This window comes from Onychostruthus taczanowskii, unplaced genomic scaffold, assembly GCF_017590055.1.
Source record: "Onychostruthus taczanowskii isolate IOZ18803 unplaced genomic scaffold, ASM1759005v1 scaffold71, whole genome shotgun sequence".
Lineage (NCBI taxonomy): Eukaryota > Metazoa > Chordata > Aves > Passeriformes > Passeridae > Onychostruthus > Onychostruthus taczanowskii.
The window spans coordinates 1,959,208-1,980,268 of NW_024504898.1; the positions used below are offsets into that span (position 1 = coordinate 1,959,208).

Below are 21,061 nucleotides of genomic sequence, written 5' to 3' on the forward strand. Positions count from 1 at the left end.
TACACACAGAGGACTAACTCCTGATGGTCCGGGATGCCTGACTTTCAGCTGGAGACCCTCTGTGTATGAAGGTATCATACACCATATGTATATGAAATGCTTGTCCAGGCTGCAATGGATGCCGCTCCTTCAAACAACCTTGTTTTTTACCTTGCTCTCTTGGGCACCACAACACTGAATTCATGATGAGAATGTTGGTCCACTGCTCTAAACCTCTTCTGTAAATGAGAGTTGGGAGGTCAAGCCATTACTCTAGGTCATTTCTGCATTACATAAGAATCACTCAACAGAAAATTGTACTTGGTCACAGTTATGCAGAAGACATTGCAGTTTTTCTCTTTCGTAGAGGTGATGAGAGTCTTCTCCTCTGGCCACCTGCATATTCTCAGTATGAAACAGAAATCATGTGTAGGGCAAAGCACTCATTACCAAACAGCAGTGGAACAGTACTTGAAAGACTTTGAAGTAAGGAAGGAGTTAATAGTTGCAAAAGAGTCATTTCCTGAGTCCTTTGGTTGGATGAGTAAAAACTTTCAACTATTTCTATTTCTTCTGTGTCATTTAAGAGGCTTTCAAGGTGCACTGTACCTCTCAGACCAGGTAAGGAGTACAGCTTTTCACTTCTTGATTGTTTATTCATAATAGTTTCTCAGAGGAGTCAGACTCAGTCAAGACTGATTTTTCTCCCTCCTCTTATTTACATCTGAAGCGAGAATGAAGTTCATTGCAATTCAAGAAGTACATGTGTATCTTTGTGCCAGATGACTGTGAGCTGTAGAAGTAAAGGAAGAATTGTATGGCTTAATAATAGAGCAAAGATAATTAAGAAATTATGTTGCACATATTTAGAAGTCAGAATTATTTCAGCAAATACTGCAGTAAAAGAGAAAGAAAACTCATCACCAGTTTTAAGGAGTTCACTCTGCAGGAGCCACTAAGAAAATAAGGAGTTCTCAGGTATACAGTTTGCTTTAGTGAGGACAGTAGTAAAAATCATAGTGTGTCTTCAACTCTGATTTTAAAAAGAGGAAGAATGAGCTTCTAATATTGGGGGACAGAAGAAAAATCAAACCCAGATAATCTTGGATCAGTTTTAGTTGTAAATCTGGATCTGATATCTATCTTTAGCTATTGCAGTCTCATCCTGAGACCGCTCTGGCGGTTTGCAACATGCAACAGCCCAACATGCACACAGAAGTGACTCTGGAACAATATCATAAAATTATACAATTTCTTCAGGGTCTTTTGATGCATAAAAGCTGAACTCAGACAGACAGGCACCAGAAGAAAGTCCCACAACACAGTGCACTTTAGCATACGGCATTTATTGCCCCTTAATAGATAAGGAGACAGATTATTTGTGTGAAAACCGTTTTGTTTAATAGTTCAGAAACAAGCATAAAATAGACATCTGTGGGAAGTTATTGTAATAATGTGCTGTCATTGTGTCACCATGCAGAAAGGGAAACTATGTGCCATGCTGATCCCTGAGTAAAATCATACACTGGTATGGCATTTGTGGGTTTTTTTAAGACTCAGGCTTTTTTTGCATTTGCAGGTTTTTAACTCTTTGCTTGTTATCAGTTTTAATGTTTGGATATTGACTCCTTGAATGTTTGGTTTAAACGCTTTCTGGATTTTATACATAGTAGTCAGGAGAACCTAGTTAGGACTTTTAACAGCATTGGTTTGATTCAGACACAAATTTTCCATCCACGCTGGGACTTCATTCCTAAATCATTTCCACTTGTGAAATTGCTGTTAAGAGTAGTGACTGGACCTCTGAAATGAATTTCACGCTCAACAGACCCAATGATCCAGATGAAGTTTTGTCAGTGCATCTACAGATGGGGACTTAATATGAATCTCAGCTGGTGCCAGACTTGTGCCCTGGTTTTTGCAGCTGCCCCATGCAGGCAATCTGATCAAGAACCCCAGTCTTCCCTTGCAAACAGATGTGTCAGTTTAGAAACAATCAGAGAGCATGTCACTGTTCTGCTAGGGAAGAGGTTGTGGCAGGGGTAGAAGCATTTGCATCAGCCTTAGTCTTAGTTTGAACATCAGTGCTAAGCAATTTGCTGTTCCTTATGTGACTGTATGGCCTTAGTTGGTGAATTCTTGCAGCCTGTGCCATAGTTTGCTGAAGGAAAGGTGGCTGAGGTGTGCCTACAGTTCTGCAGTCACATTTCCCAGTTACTGAATAGGCATGGCTCAAGGGAAAGTGCTCAGCAGCTTTGTGTGGGAAGAGCAAACTGAATCCAGGCATCCCCTGTCACCAACCAGCATCTTAACCACTGCTCGTGTATTCACCTTCTGTCTTGCAGCATGGGTTTGGGTTCAACTCAGATGTGCCTGGCTGTACAGATAATTAGACTTTCACTGATGACTGTTAGTGCAGAAAAGGCCAGCTCAGGTGATATAAAATGTTTGCTTTCAGTGCTCTCTTTCAGCATCAATATCTTTGTTTGATGTGGGAAAAGGGTGCACTCCTCTGTTGGGGGGTGCCGTATGTTATGTGCGGTGGTTAGGTGTAAGAGCACTGAAAACAAACAGCAGAAAGGTCATTCATTGTATGGCAACTTGGGTCTGCCACAGTAACTGCTGCGTTGTGGTCAAGCAGCCAGAGGGGAGAAACCCAGACACAACTCAGCCACAACAAATTATTTTGTGGTAGACTCCCCTGTCCTGCTCAAAACTGAAGGCACAGCAAGACTGTGTCACCACACATCTTAAATAAAAGAACAATGGTGTTGTGCACACGTATTGCCACTTACAAACTTCACATTTGCACAGTTTCCAGATAAAAAGTTGTTTTGAAACAGAAGTTCAGGGGAGTTCACTGCTGACAACTAAGGCTTGCAAAGCTTTCAGTTGGATAGAAGATAGAAGGGAGGTTTTCTTCTCAGGCATATTTATTGACACTGGTTCTGTGCTCTTCACAGCATACAAAAGGAGCTTGAAAATGTAGCCCTCCTCTGAAAAGTGACATTACAGAAAAGACATTGCAGTTTGGACCTTTACTGCCTCCAGAATTCCTGGATGAAATGAGCTCTATTTATAGTTAAATGTCTGGGATTGTTGTTTTGGCTTGATTATTCTTACTGCCAGCTCTCAAATGGGAAAGTCAAGCTGGTGTTCCTCTTGGGCTTACTATTTATATACAGGAAACCTGAGAGGGACTCAGCCTGAGAGTTAAGGTTGTTACTTAAAATAGGTTTTAAATGGGTAATATAATCAAATTTTTGTCTAAATTTAGTTGCTAATCAATCAGAAATATCCCACAGGATTAATTTTCTACATCTTTGAATCATGAAATGTCAGTTTGATCCAGTCTCTTTTCATGTATTTTTGATTGGAAACCATCTGTCCTTACAGAAATTTTCCATTGGTAATCTTATTTTTTAGTGTTGATGAATATTTAACTAAAGCTAAATATCAGAGAGAGAAAAATCTGTGTATGCTTCATGCAACAGCTCAATAATTAAATACTGGATTTTAGCTATCATCGATATCCTAACAGAGAGATTCTGCCTTTTTGCACACAGACTGATGAGGGTCAAAGAGTTGTTCAGGCTGGGGCCTTACAGGGATCTGTAAGTTTGGTCATCAAGAGTTGCACATTTTTATCACATTTTCACACTACTGCATGAAGAATTCAGGCTCAGCAGCTGGTGAATTGAAAATCCTTGCTCTCCCAAATGCTGACTATATCTTGAAATAAGCACAGAAATTACACCTTGCTGTAGTCGTGAAGAAGCAGCTAGGGCTGCTTACTGTGAGATACCCTGCACCTGATTCACATCTGCAAAAATGAGAAGGGAGAATAGCAAACCAACAACAAGCATGTTCTCTTTTATTTCTCTTCATCTTCAGATGTCTGCATTCTGAAACATTAGTAGTCCTGCACAGTTATGTTTTACAGCTAGTGAACCATATATTTAAGGCTGTGAAAGAAAATAGGAAATGTTATCAGTGCTTGTCACTGTCACTGTTTGTACTTATCTTTAGATATGCCTTTTTTTTTTTTTTTCTCTTAAAAGATTTCTTGTTTGTTCCTTTCTGCAGATCTTACTCATAGAGGAAATCTGATCTGCTGCAACACGGAAACATCAGCAGTGAGATGGCGAGACAAATTCCTTAGGGAGCTGCTTGTAAGTCTGGTCAACATTTAAGATGAAAAGTTTTGCATTTTCTTTGGCAGGATGTTACATGCAGAGTTTAGCTGTATGAGGCAATTGCTGAGGCAATAAGGGAATATTCAGGAACACAAGCTTTCAGTAGGTGAGTAAGCACAAAGGCAGAAATAATCTTGTTAGGATTTTTTCTTTCTTCCCTGCCCCCCCACCTCCAACTTCTAAAAACATGATTAGTCTCTAAATCATGCCCCATTGGAATCCTGTTCTCCAGAATCCTGGATACACTGAATAGACCCCACTTTAGGGCTACAATATTCAGTTCAGCAGTCAAAAGCTGTGAGAATAAACCTTTTGTACTTTTGTTGCTTCACCTTGAGACAGTCAAGCAGTGCAGGGATCAAAGGGAAATCTCCCTGGAACACAGGCAGTGGTGAGAGATAGGGTAAGAGACTGTGGATAAATAAGCAGTGAAATGGTGAGGATGAGACCAAAAAAAGGAAAACTGGTAGTACAAACTTGGGGTAGATGAGGACAGAGGGTGGGATCTAGAGAGCAGTTAACAGGAGGAAGAGACACTTTGGGTTGCATACTGAGGATGATGAAAGTGGATTTATAGAGGACTTGTAGAACAAGCTGTGATTCTTTCAGGTCTTTCCCCCAAATACTGTGGAGAAACCCCTGAAATATCCAGGTCTCAGAAACATAGAAGTAAGTCTTGGAGGCAGCACAGGTGTGTCTGCACCCTCTAGTGGGCTGCAGAAAATTCATTTACCCAGCAGAAAATTACATTACACAGAATATGCTTTTACCCAGCAGTAACATTCCACTTCGTTTGCTGGGACCAGTCATATCCTGATCTTTATCATATTTCACACACCTGTAGTAACTGTTTTCATCCTCTATAATATGATGGCTGCATCCAAACGTTTTTTTCTGGGATGGTCTTTTGTCTGTCATAACTCCTGAGCTATACAAGAAGTTGATTGTGGCTCAGAGTTGTTTGAGGGTGTGAGACAAAACCGTGCCAGAACTGTAACAGCCCAGCAGTTAAATTTCATGATCTGAGCACTGTTCTGACAGTGTTAAATTTACTAATATTGACATACTTTACATGTAGTAAAATCTCCCTTGTGCAGGTGGTATACTCCTCAGAGTCCTAAGGGGAAATATTACAGAATAATACTTCAGCACAAAAAAAATCAGTGAACAACCTGTTTAGTGGGAGACCATTTCCTGTCTCATTTGCTCAGCTCTCATATACTTGCTGCTGGAGGACATGTGCTGACTGAGATGTAGAACTACAGGAAAAAGCAAAGCAGCTTTGTGATTTTTGTGACTGAGTAATGTTCTGGGAAATATGATTCTGCCACTGATTCTACCTGGAAGTAGATGCTGATAAAAGCTTTTGTGATGCTGAGAAAAGTTCACCTTTTTAAGAAAGGGATACATGTGAAATGCCTGAAATGGAGCTAGGATGGAACTTCAGAGCTTCAGCTCTGAACAGGGAAAATTCTGATGCAGCCTCTGAGTACTGGCAGATTATACCATAGTAGTTGCTTCTTATAACACAAGATAGTAGTATTTAAGATACTTAGAGACAAAAATAAAGAAGATACCCATTAGTAATAATATGAACAAATGGATTTTGACAGGACTGAGAAAGCTGGTCCGGTGCCACCAAGGAGAATGCTTAAAGAATGCCAGTGAAACTCTTTCTTCTTTACAAATACAAGTATTTGCTTTTCAAAAGGTCAAAGAGTAGAAAATAGTGTAACTCCTCCTCTAGAGCATACTCCTACGAGAGAGAGTGTGCACATTCAACTTTGTTCTTTGGAAAGTATTTAAAGGCTTATCCACCTCCTTCCGAGGTAGTGTGCTAGAACTATGGGCTGGGCTGAATTGCACCCAGCCAGTAGAAGCTGGAACAGCAAGCAAAAGAGGACAAAAAAGGTCAGAAGCCTGAAAAACCATTCAGCTGGAAGGCTAAAGACCTTATCTCTAGTCTTGTCTTCAGAGACAGTTTCACAGTAATCACTAGCTAACTCCAGAGGCCCAACTAAAGAGTAGATTCCAGGCCAGGTGCACTTACTTGATGGCTGCCTTTGTCACTAGACTAGAGAATCTCTTGCCCTACTTCATGATGTTTTCATCTTTTCCTGAGTTGTTGCATTGATAACTTTTTAGTGTGTATCACTGATGAAAGATGGGTAGTAACCAGAAGCTTTGTGGCTAAAGCAATCTCCAGCTCAGATAATCTAACTCCCACGGTCAGACTTGGAGGGCAGCTTAAGGCATCTATTCCCTGAAATTAACCACTGAATTATTGTTCAGACAGGGAAGGGAAGTGTTTTTCTTCTATCAACCTTAAAAAATTGTAGCAAATTATATGTATATATGTAGAAAAAGGCAACAGGAAATTTTAATAAAAAGAACTTTGACAAAGCCGTACAAGGCTCAGGTCTCCCTGTAGTTTCCGTGTGAGAGTAACTTCTGTGAGAATTATTATTTGTTCCTCCAATTTTTCATGTTTTTAAGGTTCATCCTCTGTCTGTACTGAATGATCTATGTGTGTGGTATGTGAAGGGTGCTGACTTCACCCTGTTCCTTATAATTTTTCTGACTGTTTCAGATCCCATTCTGAGATGCCTAAGCCTTCATCCTTCCACCCATGTGATGCTTATCTTACAGAGCTTGAAATTCTGTTTCAAATCTGGTTTAAAGGGGTTAAGCTTTCAGAAACAGGCACCAACTCTGAGTTCTTAATTTTCAAATGCATATTAAAAGATATCTGGATCTAACTTGCAGAGTATTGAGTGCTCACAAATCCAAGTATGGTCAATAGAAATGTGGCTTTGAAAGAGTAGCATTTTATTTAATGCCAAATGCTCTTAAAAATTAGGTCCCAGGTAACTCAGGACCTTCATTCCTCACATTCCTCTTTGTAATATGGGGTTAAATAATCTTTCTATAAGAGGAAGCCTGCAAATAAGAAATTTGTAGGTGCTTCTGAAGCACTTTGATGCTGCAACACTGGATGCCATAAAAATGCCCAAGAATTGTTTATTTAGTATTTAGGGCAAGAGTTTGAACCCTGCAGTTTACATAGGGTATAGCATCATTTATTGAACAATCAGGAGAAAAAAGTCTAAATTTTTCAGATGGGGCCTTTGGAAAATTGCTGGGAAGGCATTGGTTCCAATAGAATTCAAGTGGAAAAAGGCAAGCTTGAACATGTCCATTTTCAAGCCTGGGATCTGTAGAGTTTCTTGGCAACTGACTGAGTTCAGTTAGAATAGAGATAGAGAACCTTGGCTGATTTCCTGTCTTCAGCTTGTTGACTTACACCATTGCATTAGTAGGATCACTCAGCTAAAAAGCAACCAGGGGAACCTGCTGATGAAATTCTGGCTCTCAAGATCTTCAGCTGTTTATTTATTCAGGCTGCTAGAACAGTAACCTTCCTGAGATAAATGGGCATTGTGAGTATTTCAACATGGAAGGAAAAGACACGACATTTTCATAAGGAACACCTTCCATTCCTCTCAGTCACATGTCTCTGCAAAGCTGCAGTCTCTGCAAAATCTCAGTTACACAGGGTTTAAACCCTCAGTGCACCAATCAGAGCTCTTTAGAAAGAGGTTAGTCTTTGGAAAGGTTAGTCAAAAAGTTTGCAACCTATGCATGATTGCAGCTAACAGAAGCTGGCTGCTAGCACATGAATGTGAGACTGAGTTAAATAGAAGCAAGATCAAGACCTTAAGCTGGACTAAACCCTGCCTTGCATGTTGCATACAACGTCTCCTTATCAGCCTGATTTGTGACCAAAGTCTGTGTATCCCTGTCACAGAAAATCAGTGGAACCCAGTGTTTCGCATGAAGATGTGCCTTCTTGGTCACCCATTTTTCCCATGGGGCATAAACATGTCTTTAACACCTCTAAGAGGATGAAGAATGAAGTTTCCTGCTACATGTCTGGCTTTTGCAAGCTCAGCAATTCTCACCAGCGCAGATACATAATCTTAAAATCCGGTGTTGGTGAATAAAATAGCCTCACAAACTCATCACTGAGGTTTTTTATGGTAAAATGCATGTTAAATGTTTGACATTTAAAACCATATATACTGGTAAAAATTTTTTTTTGAGCTTTTTAAATGAAATGTTTCCTACCAACAGCTCTTCTCTGAGAAACAGGACGTGGCACAGTTTTGCATGTTATAGTAAGCTGATAGGTTTGCTCAACTCACATGTCTGTTTCTGCTAATGTTTGTGGGTTGAGTACATAATTACCGCCACATGACAGGGGCAGAGATCATAGCCAATATGGATATCAGTAACAAATATGATTGGTCTACCCTGAGCTTGGAGATGTTTATACTGAGTGGGGAGGATTCTCAGCACTTCCCGGTTTTCACTGCTGCAGTATTGCAAAAACCAACTGCAAACTCTCACAGCAGTGCCTGGGAATCACTTTGTTAAATGTGGAGCACCAGCATGTGGAAAGACTATTGCTGTGTCAGTTAGCAGCAGGAGAGCAGAGAGAGAAAGGAATCAATCATATTACAGAAAAATCAGTTCCTTTGGTTGTGCCTGTTTTTCTGACTGCTTCAACTTGTCTTTGGGACTACTGTAGTCATGAGTGTAGAAGGAAAAAGAAGTGGTCAGAATTATTTAGGTCGGAGAAGACCCTCAAGGCCAAGTCCAACCCTTAACCCAGCACTGCCAAGTCTGCCACTAAACCATGTCCTGAAGTGTCATATCTACACATATTTTAAATACCTCCAGGAATGGTGACTCCACCATTTCCCTGGGGAGCCTGTTCCAATGCTTGGCAACCCTTTCTGTGAAAGAATTTTCCTATAATTCAGTCTAAATCTCCCTGGGGTTTACAGGCCAACTTGAGTCCATTTCCTTTTTTCCTATCAGTTGTTACTTGGAAGAAGACACCAACCCCCACGTGACTCCAGCCTCCTTTCAGGTGGTTGTAGAGAGTGAAAGGTCTCCTCTTTTCTTCAGACTCAATATGCCCAGCACCCCCAGCTCTTCTTGTGCTCCAGACTCCATTGTCCTTCTCTGTCCATTCTCCAGCACCTCAATGCCTTGCAGTAAGGGGTCATAAAACTGAAAATCTTTGCCGTCTTCAAAATCACGTGGTCACCTGGAGATTTGGCTTTCTCAAGTCTGAAATAAAAACCTCAGTGTTGCAGCTTGCCATTGCCAACGATTTTGTTGTTCACACTAATGTGCTGCAGGAGCTGTAAATGCTCCCCTGCCCATATCTGCCGCAGCAAAGTAAAAAAGTTCACATCCTCTATGTATCAGCAGCTTAAACACTTCTAGTAAATCCAAAGAAAATAAGTAGGGGTACATTCACAAAGAACCAGCCAGAAATTCAAAGTGTGCTAGGTGTTAGAAATAAAGCCATGCTTATATATTAAAGATATTTTGGTGTCCAGCTATGGGCCCAAGAGAACTGAACGCTAGATTTCACTTCCTTCAATGGAAGATAAAGATATGGTTCATTCATAAACTAAGTCTGTCACATGTTGAGTCAAGCAGGATTTGGTGTAGGATTTGCAGACTGATATTTGTATCCACAAGGAATACTTTGTCTTCAACTCTGAGCTACATTTTTCTTGTTTTGACCCCAGACAGAAAAAAGGGCTAAGTGAAAGGCATTCAGAGCAGTTAGGGTGAGACGGTGACACTGCCCTGCAAGGGGAGATAACACCAACATGTGTGGATCCAGCGGCTCTGGGAACAGTAGAAAACACTGGTCTGTTTTCTTACTGTGACTGACAGTGGAATAATATATAATGAATATTATCCTTCTTGCCATTGCACACATCTACAAACTTCTCCTGAGTTATTATGGCCATTACACACAGAAAACCATACACAGTTGCACTAATCAGGAAAAGGATCTAAAAAACATTAGGTGGAATTATAAATGCCTGAATTCCAGGCTTTCATCCTGCCTATTCAAATTTTTTGAGAAAGAGAGAGAGGAGAAACATAGACTCATGTATATAGGCCTAAGATCCTTTTCAAACAAACCCGGACAGCAGCTGGGCACAGTGGCTCTCTGGGTTTTATTTACATTCTTGCTTTTATGTTAAGGATAAAGTGAACAAATGTGTGATACCTGTTCTGGCTGACAGCTGCCCAGGACATTTCCTTCTGGATTCTCCTGTATTACATCCTTCCCCTACAGGTGAGGATACATGCTCACCCACAGATTCCATTTGTCTGGTAAGAAAGTGTACTGAAATATCAGAGTCTTTCACTTCTAAGTTTCTGTGAATAGCGTTCACTGACTGACTCAGAGAAAGAATTGCCTGGCCCAGCATCTCAGTGCAGGTTCTCTCTGTTACCTCCAGCATGCTCCACTGAGCCCTAGTCCTCACCTTCCATTTCTGCAGCCCAGTGTCACTGTGCCCCTTTACTGTCTTCTGGGAGGGAGACAATAAATTCGGGCTGAGCCTTCTGCATGGACATTATTGTCTCAGTGCTCTCCTCCTCCTCCTCCAGAGAAATGTAGAGACTTGTGGGGGCTTATTTCCTTTTATCAGATCTGAGCCAAAGCTTAAGTCTCTTGATGTGTAGCCATCAAAGGCATTGAAGATAAATAACTCACAGTAGTGCTGGTAAATAAATATCTTGCAGACTGTTACTCACTGCCTTACAGTTTCATGCACAGTGTTAAATGGGATTATATAGAGGCAGAAAGTTAAGCTTGCAGTAATTAAACTTCTAAATAGTTTTGAACATCAAAACTAAATGTTTTATCTGTTTATTTTATATTTATTTTATTCACATATATTTCACTTAGGAAATTAATTAGTCCTAAACCATCCTTAATCTAAATCCTTTCCACAGCAACTCACATTGGTGAGAAATTATGCCATAGATTTTGGCAAGGCCCTACATATAGACAACTGCAAATGACAGCAATTTTTGAATACATCTGCAACATGTCTTATGCATTAATTTTTTTATATGTTAGGGCTACAAATATTGTATTGCTGCTGAATCACTGCTGTTGATCATGATAAATGACAAGAGTGTTTCCCCAGTGGTGAAACAGCCAAATATGGCACAATTTTTTAAAAGCCAACAGAGCACTCTCAGATCAGAAGTAGAGTATGAAAAAGTTCTTTGCAAATCAGTTTGTATTTATCTTTTTGACACTGACAGTCGCAGTGTCCTTTGTGGCAAACCTCACAAAGGGTTTTAATGTGCTTGTTCTGTTTTATATACTTTTGATCCACTTGTTCTCAAATTAAATAACTAGATAGAAAAAAATTGTGCTACCCTACTGAAAGAGTTTGGAAACCAACCTCTTCTCCTTGTTAGAAATAGTCCCTTCACTTCATGTTTCGGTCTGGTGGGTGAGAAAGTTGTGCTTGTTTTTTTGGCTAAAAGTGTAGTGCTTCCAATTCTGAAGTTCTCGTTGCTGTTTCCACTAGTTATGAACACTCACATCCCCAGGAAGAAAAAAAAAAAAAAAAAAAAAAACAAAAAAAAAAAAAAAAAAAAAACCAAAAAAAAAAAAAACCCCACACAAAACAAAAACACCTAGTTTGGGGCTCTTCTGTGTTGTTTATACAACATTTAAAATGTTAACAAGTATTTCTTAACCTTTTTCTTTGCTTAAAAGCACATTGTTTCAACCACTACTTCCTTATTTCTCCTCCCTTCCTCTTAACTCTTTAATAGAGGATCTCTAGGTGTGCTTTTCTTCTTCATTTCCAGTCTATGAATAAGTTGATCTGTGCATCCTTCCAACCAACTGGGATTATGAAAGCCAAGCAAACTTTAGGGTAGCTTTTCATCAGAACAGCAAGATGGAGTTGAAGAGTTGACAACAGTTTGCTAGGAGTGGGGAGAGAGGTGGTGTCAGACTCTGACCTCTGAAAATCTTGTAGTCTTCCCATTCATCCTTCTGACAGTTTTATTTTGATGGCCTGCATCACAGATAGCATCATACTGTCACCACGCTGAAAATTACTTGATCATCTGCTGCTTTCCTCAAACCTTGTCCTTCACAGTGATGTACCCCCATACCCACTGATAGGAGTTAGTCATGCCAGCCAGTCATGACAGGATGTCACAAAAAGCTAGCTGAGGTCTCATGCTGGCACAAGAAGGTGTGTGTGTTGTTCTCCGTGTATGTCCTGTGAGCCTTGTTCTGTTAAAAAAACATTGGGTTGATCTTTGCTCTGAGGCCAGCCGGAGCCTTGTTGTAGCTCCATGAGCACACCTGTTGTTCTCACTGGAGTCTTTTTCTCTGGCCTGGCTTCCTAGGTATTTCCCTGTGTAATTGCCCCCCTTGGCAGGAAAATGTAGTCAGTGTAAGTATGGGATCTTTCTACTGTTCTCCCATTCCAGCTAGGAAGGTGAAATGTGTAAAGGATCTTAGCAAGACATAGAGCAAGTAAATACCAATACCCCTGTAGGCTGAAGCTCATCATAATGAGATCATCCATCTAAACAAGGCAGGAAATCAGGAATCTTTGTTCAACAAGAAACAGCCCTACTTTACCACCTCCTGTCACAGGAGGAAAAGATACATGAACACTCAGCCAGGTGATTTTCAGTGAATGCATCACATCCACCTACCAAACTCATCCTCACACACTTCCACAAGTACCTTATATCTGCCTGGGGGGCATGGTGCTAAAGTGTGGAGTTGAGCCAGGTAGCTTTTCTATGCTGAATGTCTTTCCTAATCTGCTGGGACAGGATATCTGTTCTCAAAGAATTTAACAAGACATTTTAACTCCATGATCTAGAAGACTGATTGAGTGGCAGTACACATTCTGGAAGACCTGCCAGGGTTCTTGAACTAAAGAAAAGCAATTGGCACTTCAATAAAAGCAGAAAAAGCAAGCATTTTTATTTGACTGCCACTGTTTCTTACAATAGAGGATGAAGACCATCCATCCAGTGTGGCACTATGCTCACCAACGGATGATTTAGCTAGGAGCATAAGATATTCTTCTGCAAAAGGGGCATAATCCCAGGAGGCAGAGCAAAGCAAATGTGTATTTATGACTCACATTATATGCCTAGCATCAGGCCTCTGCCTGTTAATATGCCTGACCTACTTGCTGAGATCCACTCCAAGCCTACACTGAAGGAGAAAACTACCATCACAGGTGGAATTTCCAATTTCTGATCTTTATGCTAGCACTGAAAAAGGCTTTAGGGACCTAAGTGCTCTTTTGTTGTCACTAAGTGCTAAAACTCAAGACTGACGTCTTCAGCTGTTCAGCTTTCGCTAAAGGTGCCATTACAAAAATTATGAACCCCAAGCATTAAGTCCTCAGAAGCCATATATCCAAATACCCAGCTCAGGCTGAAGGCCTGAAATCACAGTTGTTGTGTGGGGGGAAGACTGTTCCTTGTGCTGCATCAGTTTGAGAACCCAGTAAACCATAAATTGCCAGAACACTTATTGGAGTACATCCTCTGTGGATGCAAGATGCAGAAAGAAGCAAGATGTCAATGCCATGTGCCCTTTAGTCCTGTGGATACATAGTCTATAGACTGTGGATATTTACCTGGCCTGATTAGAACCAAGCATTCTTGCAGAACTCCATTAATCATAATGTTATTTATCTACAAGTTGTCTTTGCTCCTGCAGCTGAATTTGTTCCAGGTTGCATGGTACCACTGTGATATAAATTCCTGTGATATAAGTGAGAAAAACAAACTCTAGTGTTTGTTTAGTACTTGAGAGGAGAAGGCATTCAAGATGCAGTTCCTATTTCAATATCATTTATATATTTTCTGTGAAGCAACTAATAGAAAATCCTATTGCTTGATGGGGGGGGGGTGGTGTAAATTTAAATCTCCTCACTCTGAAGAGAGAAATAAATTCATATTTCCCACTTCCCCATTGTGTGATATTTTGTGATATTTAGGAAGTGTGACTAGTACTCTTTTTGCTGGTTTGGATACTTCTGGGTTTTATGAGATAAGATGGAGGCAAACATCTCACTGCAGCAGAAATTTCAGGGGTAATACACGGTTGTATCTAGAGATCTCCTTGAAACCCTCCACAAAGGGTATGGAGGGTTTCACACATTTTCTCTGAAGCTTTCTCAGAGACTAAGATGTTTCTGCCTAGCTCGCTTGCTGCTCAGCGTCCTGGTTTTCTGTATTTCATGGTAAAATGCCTAATTGTGAGCTGATGAGGTGGGGGCATCTCAGACCGGACCATGGAAACTCCTTGGCAGGCAGGTGTAAAAACTGTTTCTACAACCGGAGGCAGAGTAGGTGTGGATGGTGGTGCACTGGGCTCTCTCTGTGGGTTTACATTCTGTTTTAACTCCTCTAGATACTTGCTGCTCTTCTGTGTCTCTTTTCTTTTTTTTTGTAATTGAGCAAATCTAACCACAATCTCTTTTTGCACCCAGTTTCTAAAGAAAGTCTTTTGTCTGGTTTTCAGCTGAACTGTTGCTTCAGTAGTAACAAGAATGAGACATCAGAGATCCAGTATACAAAATAATACACTGATTCTGTAATATGAGATATTCAGTCATTTGAGAACCAGAGAATCTTATAGTACCTTACAGTTTGTAGAGATTTTTCCTCTTAGGATATTATTACATTATTATAATTCATGCAAAAAAAAAAAATCCACTACCTCTAAAGAAATACTTATTTTATTTTGATAATTGATTTAGGAAGTCTCATTATATCACCAGTTAAAGTTCAAGGAAGTGCTCCGTTTCAAAAGCCACTTTAAATGTTCTCCTTATAACTCTTGTAGCATGTACAAAACAAGACACTAGTATTCCTTGAGCCATCAGCAGCAAGGTAACTGAATTGTGCAAAAAATATTAGTAATATTAGTATTATTTAAAGAAAACATTATATGAGATGGAAAGTGACTCTTCAGAAGGCATTGAGCCATTGAGAGAGAGCACTGGAATTGAAGATGTTCTGCTTATCATCCTCAAGAACACACCTACAGTCTTATCAACTCTTGCCAATCCAGTCAGCCCTCAGAAGAGACCTGATTCTTAATCATCTACCTCTTGTAATTCCAAGGAGGCATTTTCACAAAGAGACACAAAGAAGTCATTAACATTTTCATCTCCTTATTGACATGGCTCTCTGCAGGAACAATAATGAGGAAGCTCACTGCGAGTGTTGCCATCAGTCCACTTCATCCCAGCACTTTTCAAGTGCTTTTGGAGTGCCAGATCCTTTTACACAGTTCAGTAATGTGGCTCCTGACTCTAATCTAGAAAGTCATATTGCTTTGGATATCATGGCGTTGTGGGGAGGCCACTGACATACTGGTCAAAGTATTGTTGCTACGTTCTCACTGACAGTTTTGGCAGCAGGAGACAAGTTTGCGTTTGCATTTGCTTTTGCAGAAACCTGCAGGGATACTCATCAGGAATGTCACTGATAAGGACTGGTTCCTAAAATATTTGGATGCCTTCTGAGGACTTAAGGCAAAATTAGCATATTTTCCAAATATTGCTTTGCATCAGATGTGTAAACAAATGGGGCAAAAAAAACCCCAGAAAAAAACTAGTATTAATACAAATGGCAATGGCAAGGAGTTGGCATGTGATGCGACCTAAAAATAGGGGACTAATATAAACATTTGTTCAGACTAAAAAGTACTCTGTCTTGTGATTAGAGTGACCATTTCAAAATATTTCCTGTTGTGATTGTATAACCTTTAAAAAGAAAGGATAAGTTTGAGCTGGTGAATGGCTAGGTCTTCTCTTTCTGCTGGTCTGGGTAAAAAAAGGGATTTCTTTTACATTAAAGAAACAGGTAAACAAAACTAAATTACAAGCCTTGAGGGTTTTGTGTAGCTTATTTTACATCATGCTGTAACAGAATGCTCTAAAAACTATCAACCTATGCAGTACAAACACAAGTAACTTTTATATGTAGTTTATAGTACATCTAAGAAGCATCTGTAGAGATGGTGTGGGAGTGAAGGGAGGGCTGAACTGATGAAACTGCTTTTGAAAGTTGTTTTTTTTGTGTGTGCAAATTTTTTTAAAGAATTTTAGAGAATGGAAAGAGGAACCTACTGAGAAGCTAGGCCCAAGTTGTAAAAAAACTTTCCCCACAGCGTGTGGTGAAACATCTTTTATCACTGCACTCTTATCTTTAGTAGGTTGGCACTATGGTTTGCTCACCTGTATGGACAGATGGATGGATGGGGCTAGAAGGGATTCTGAGAATTTATTTTGTTTTTCCAGGCTCTTTTATGAAGAAGTAATGCACAACCTTTATTAAACCACAATCCTCAAGAAAATGAATTTATTTTAAAGCTTAAAACTCCTTTCCTTTTCTTTCTTTCTCTTTCTCTGTATATTTGTATGATGATAAGGCAATGTAAGAAACAGAAACACACAGAGAAGAAGAAAGGAAACTAAAGTTGTTCTCCTGAAAAGTATTGACTTCAGGTTTTTATAAAAGTCTTTCTGAGGTGTTGAAAATAAAAGGACTCAGGTCTGTTTCTTTCAGTTCCCTGAAAAAGCTTCAAAAGATTGGCATTTTCCCTCATTTGCTTGCCAAACCACATTAAACCCTGCCGCAGGCTGTAGTGCTCAGTGGCTGTCACAAGCACGGGTGACTTCATCTCACATGCCCCACCTGGCCTCTCCACCACCGAGCTGATGCCACCCAGAGGTGCTGCCTGGATGCCATGTGCACTTGTGGAAAATGGGCCAAGGTTCCAGGGCATTTCACATGGCTGGGGACAACATGGAGTCTTGGCAGCTCTGTGGGAAAACCCCATGAAGGCTCTGAGCCCCTGAACTTCTCAAGAGCAAGCACGAGCAACGAGTCCCAAAACAGAGCTGGGAACTGAGCAATAGTAAAAAACAGATAACCTCCACTGATATGAGAAAGAGAAGTGAGAAAGTAGTTGGTGCTGATGGTTCTTCACTGTGAGCTGAGGAGCAGGCTGTGCTTTCAAAAGGCCTATCCTGTCTCCACTCCCAGGCAGCTGAGGGTACCCTTGGGGTTTCAGAAGAGAGGGAGGATGGCTGCTGTGATGGCTGGGATCACACCTCAGCCACTGCCAAAGCATCAGGTGTCTGCCAGCGAAGGAGGTTCCAGCAGCAATTCTCTTTCATGAATCTGTGGCACTACAACAGAGTGAAAAAGAGAACCAAAACTTTTTGATAAGGAAGCCCTCATAAGAGTACAGGTTTCAAGACTGTCATTTATTAAAACTTCTCAGTTAAAGAGTTCAAGTTGTAGAAATTTATCTGCAATAGTCTACAGGCCAAAGCTCTTTGGTGTCTCGATTGGGAAGGGCAGACCCCAGGTGAGTTCTCCTGCTGCTGCGGACATTCAGGATGGCAAAGGCCTGAGCCGAATGCTGTTAATCCTCATCTTGTGAGGACCTCCTCACTGGGTCTTGAACAGTTGATTTCCACAAGTAATCACATTTGATGTGCCTGAAGACACACATTGCCAGAGTGTATTTTCCTAGTTTGGTTAGGGGTACTGGAAAGGTTTTGTTATTTCCTTATTGTTTGCTCTCATAGCCCCCAAGCACATCGCTACCATATTTACCATCCTCATTATGTGATTAATAATGCAGTCCTCCAGTCACAGCTTTCAGCCAGTGGAAATTCTGTCTTGTGTAAGGATCCTGAAGTAGCATGACCTATTTTGGCAGGTCTGTATCAGTGTGTGTATCATATGTGCCTTGGCCATATCATTCCCAACAGTCACTTTCTGTCATCAGACTTCTCAGATGCCTAAATTAGGTCAGATTCCCAGCTGAAAACCAGGGCAATCAGCCTCAGCATTTTTACACTTTTCATTTAACTGGTTTTTTATGTATCTGGGTTTTTTTGTGGCTCACTGTTTTATGTGATGTGCTTCACACACTTCACACGTAGCAACTATTTGTCTGGTTCCTTCCTGGACTTTATTAACACCTTTTCCTGTCATTTTTACTAAGACTACAGGGGATTTAATAACATTCCCACCACTAAATATGTGTCATCCTGAGCTATACACTATTCTGTGCCAGCTGGGTCTCTCTAATTTTTAGTTTAAAGGCTATAGCATTAATTTTCAGTAACAGAAAAATTGCCCTATTTTAGTTTAGGTCAAACCATATTTTCTTGATGGCACCATCTGCACCAAACTTTTCCTTTATTCTTAAGTGCATCTATACCATTTTTCTATGTATTTGTTGTCAAGTTATGCACTGAAAGTGCAGGAATGTGGTGATATTTCAGAGCACATCACTTAGAGATCTCTAGAGCTCTTAACAGCCCAAATTTTGTCTCCAAAGATCTATCTCCTAGTGCTCTACTGTTATATGTATCTTATTGAAGCATAACTGTACCAGTCATCAAAATTGCCTTAGAGCAGAGTCTACCTGGGGTGTTTGATTGTGATACAGAACTGGGAGGAGTTTGATGGTGATCCAGAACTGGGAGGAGTGGCTGACACACCATGGTGCTGTGCTGTCAGCCCCACACAAACAAGCTGCAGAACATTTGACTTCTGCCTGTGATTATTTCATGAGTAGCATTCATTATAATAATGTGTCAGCATATATATAACTATACTTAGGGTACTTTCTCCAAGCAAAAAGAGTATGTTAGACAAGGATAGAATCCAATTCTCCTCTTATTTATACATTTCAGTTAATTAAGTGCAGAGAGGACTGAAGAGAAGACCAAACCCTGAATACCATGGCACTTGCAGTCAGGTTCAGCTGAAAAGCTGAACTTTGACTTCCTGTCTCACCTGTACTTGAGGATATTAAGAGGAGTGAAGCAGGTGTGGTTTCATGGGTGCTGTTCCTGTTGGAGCTATTTGTATTAGTGTGGTCACAAAGATATTGGACTAAAGTGAAGCTTTTCTCAGAAATGTTTTTCCCCTTTTTTCCCATTTTGTAATCTCTGCTTGTTGTATGTTACCAGTCATACCTCTAACCGGTATCAGATTGCCAAGCTGAGGAGAAGTCAAGAAAAAAGTGTTAAGTCACAGAAAAGTATTAATTATGTTGGCTCTTTGCTCCTTCTTTCTTTGCATATATGCTGCTGCTTTTAAAACTAGGTCATAACTGCTCCTGTAGTCTGTTTCTGAGGTTCCTGTTACCTGTGCACTGAGCCTTTGGGCAGACGAGCTCTGCACTGTTCAGGCATTTGTGAGTCCATGTTGTGTTCTGTGCTAGCCACAAGAAGCACAGCTGCAGTTACTGGTGCTCAACATAAGCTGTGAGTTTTTGCAGAGAAGCCAGTTTTCAGTTCTTTCCACAAAGTGAACAAAGTGATCTTGCACAAGCCTAAAAACAATGATCTTGCTTCAGCTCCGAGGTGCTGTGCATACAACGCACAGAGCTGCCTCAGACTTCGCTGCAAGCTGCATGAATACCAGACCCACAGGACTGCTCCTGAGAGAAATGCATCCTGGTCATTCCATTGGGCCTCCATAGATGATATGATCATAATTAAAAGGCAGAATCAGCCAGGGTACCCCATAACTGTAGCTTGAATACTATTGAATGGTGATGGCAATTTGTTAAAAAAATTAAGAAACTTTCTCTAGCAGAGAACCACAACCACTTATATGTGACTATATACATGAGCAACTGAATATCACTCTGGAAAATACAGCTCATACATAACTCAGTAGTACAATTCAGGGTTCACATTTTGAGCTGTGACAATAAGCAGTAAAAGAAACTGGGCAAAGGAAATAGTTGTGACAGTGCAAGCTTTCTAATGGAGATGACCTGAAGTGTGCCCCAACCACCAGTCCCTGCAGGCCAAGCTGGAAAGGAAGCATTGCCCAAAGTCCTAGGGAATGAGCTCATGTTTCCCACTGCCTTGGATTGCCTACATTCCTGCCCCCTAGTCCTTTGTCAGCCCAGGCACACCTTTCCTCCTGAAATATATGCAGTAACCTATTTTCAGTGGGTGTGGACAAGAGGTACAGGAGAATGTCTGAATGCAATATCAGTTCCAGTCATACTGAAGTGCATCCAGCAGCCTGTTTTTGTATCAAAGCCTTCCAGTAAGATGTGCATTTTGACAGGAAGCGAAGCTCATTCTTTCTATATATCTATCTCCTCTATCCTTTTGGGAGCAGAGAATAAGATATGCGAGAAGGCTGCACAGTTCACGTCAGTTTAGCTCCCACAGAGCCCCTGGTCTCTTATTTTTCAGTCAAGACTGTTTTCTTTACCACTGATGGGAGAATTACTCCAAACTGACAAGAAAATCAGGAGAACACCCAGTCTGCAGGAGTTCACTGCCAGAAGGTGCAGAAGGCACCTGGGGGGAGAGCAGTGGTCAGTCCATTCCATGGTCTCCCTGTAAGGGCTGAATGATATATGCTGAGCAAGTACTGCAGCAGAAACAGAAGAAGACAAAATAATTTTTATTAAGAAGACAAAATATTTTTATTTTTTTACATGATCCTTATGATCATGTAAAACTGACTGTAGGCTTTGACACACAGGTGAAAGAAGATGGATACAGGTAAAATAATGCATTTGATCCTATTCTGTGCCAATTCATTTTCACACAAAAGCTGACCTGGTCATTTAAAAGTAGCAGCTGAGTGATCCAAGTGTGAAACGGGTCAATTATGTTTTAGTGAACTAGCTCAGATTCTGACAGATTCCAGGCAATTATGGGCCTCCAGGAAATCAGGATCTGAATGAACAGGATGTTTAAAACAGGCTGGAATCAGCTTTAAACACCTGCATTTACTGTGGAAGTGACTGCATATGCAAATACTGCAGTCACTGGAACTCCGCCCAGTACAGTAAACACTTTCCAACTCACCCTAAAATAGATACTTAGATTTCTATGGATGATAAATCCATAGCTGTAGCAAAGACCAGGCAGGAAAGGCCACCTATACCCAAATCCTGCCACTCAGTACTACTGCTGAGGAAAGAG

At 40.6% G+C, this 21,061-nt stretch overlaps 1 protein-coding gene across 1 annotated transcript in view; it reads left to right on the forward strand.

The window, feature by feature from the left end:
- Positions 1-569: 569 nt before the first annotated feature.
- P2RY8 (P2Y receptor family member 8) overlaps positions 570-21,061 on the forward strand; it is a 32,900-nt gene continuing 12,408 nt past the window's right edge. The window contains exons 1-2 of the mRNA XM_041422129.1: positions 570-600; positions 4,066-4,151. The gene's annotated coding sequence lies outside the window, so the exon portion shown is untranslated. The remainder of the gene's footprint in view (positions 601-4,065; positions 4,152-21,061) is intronic.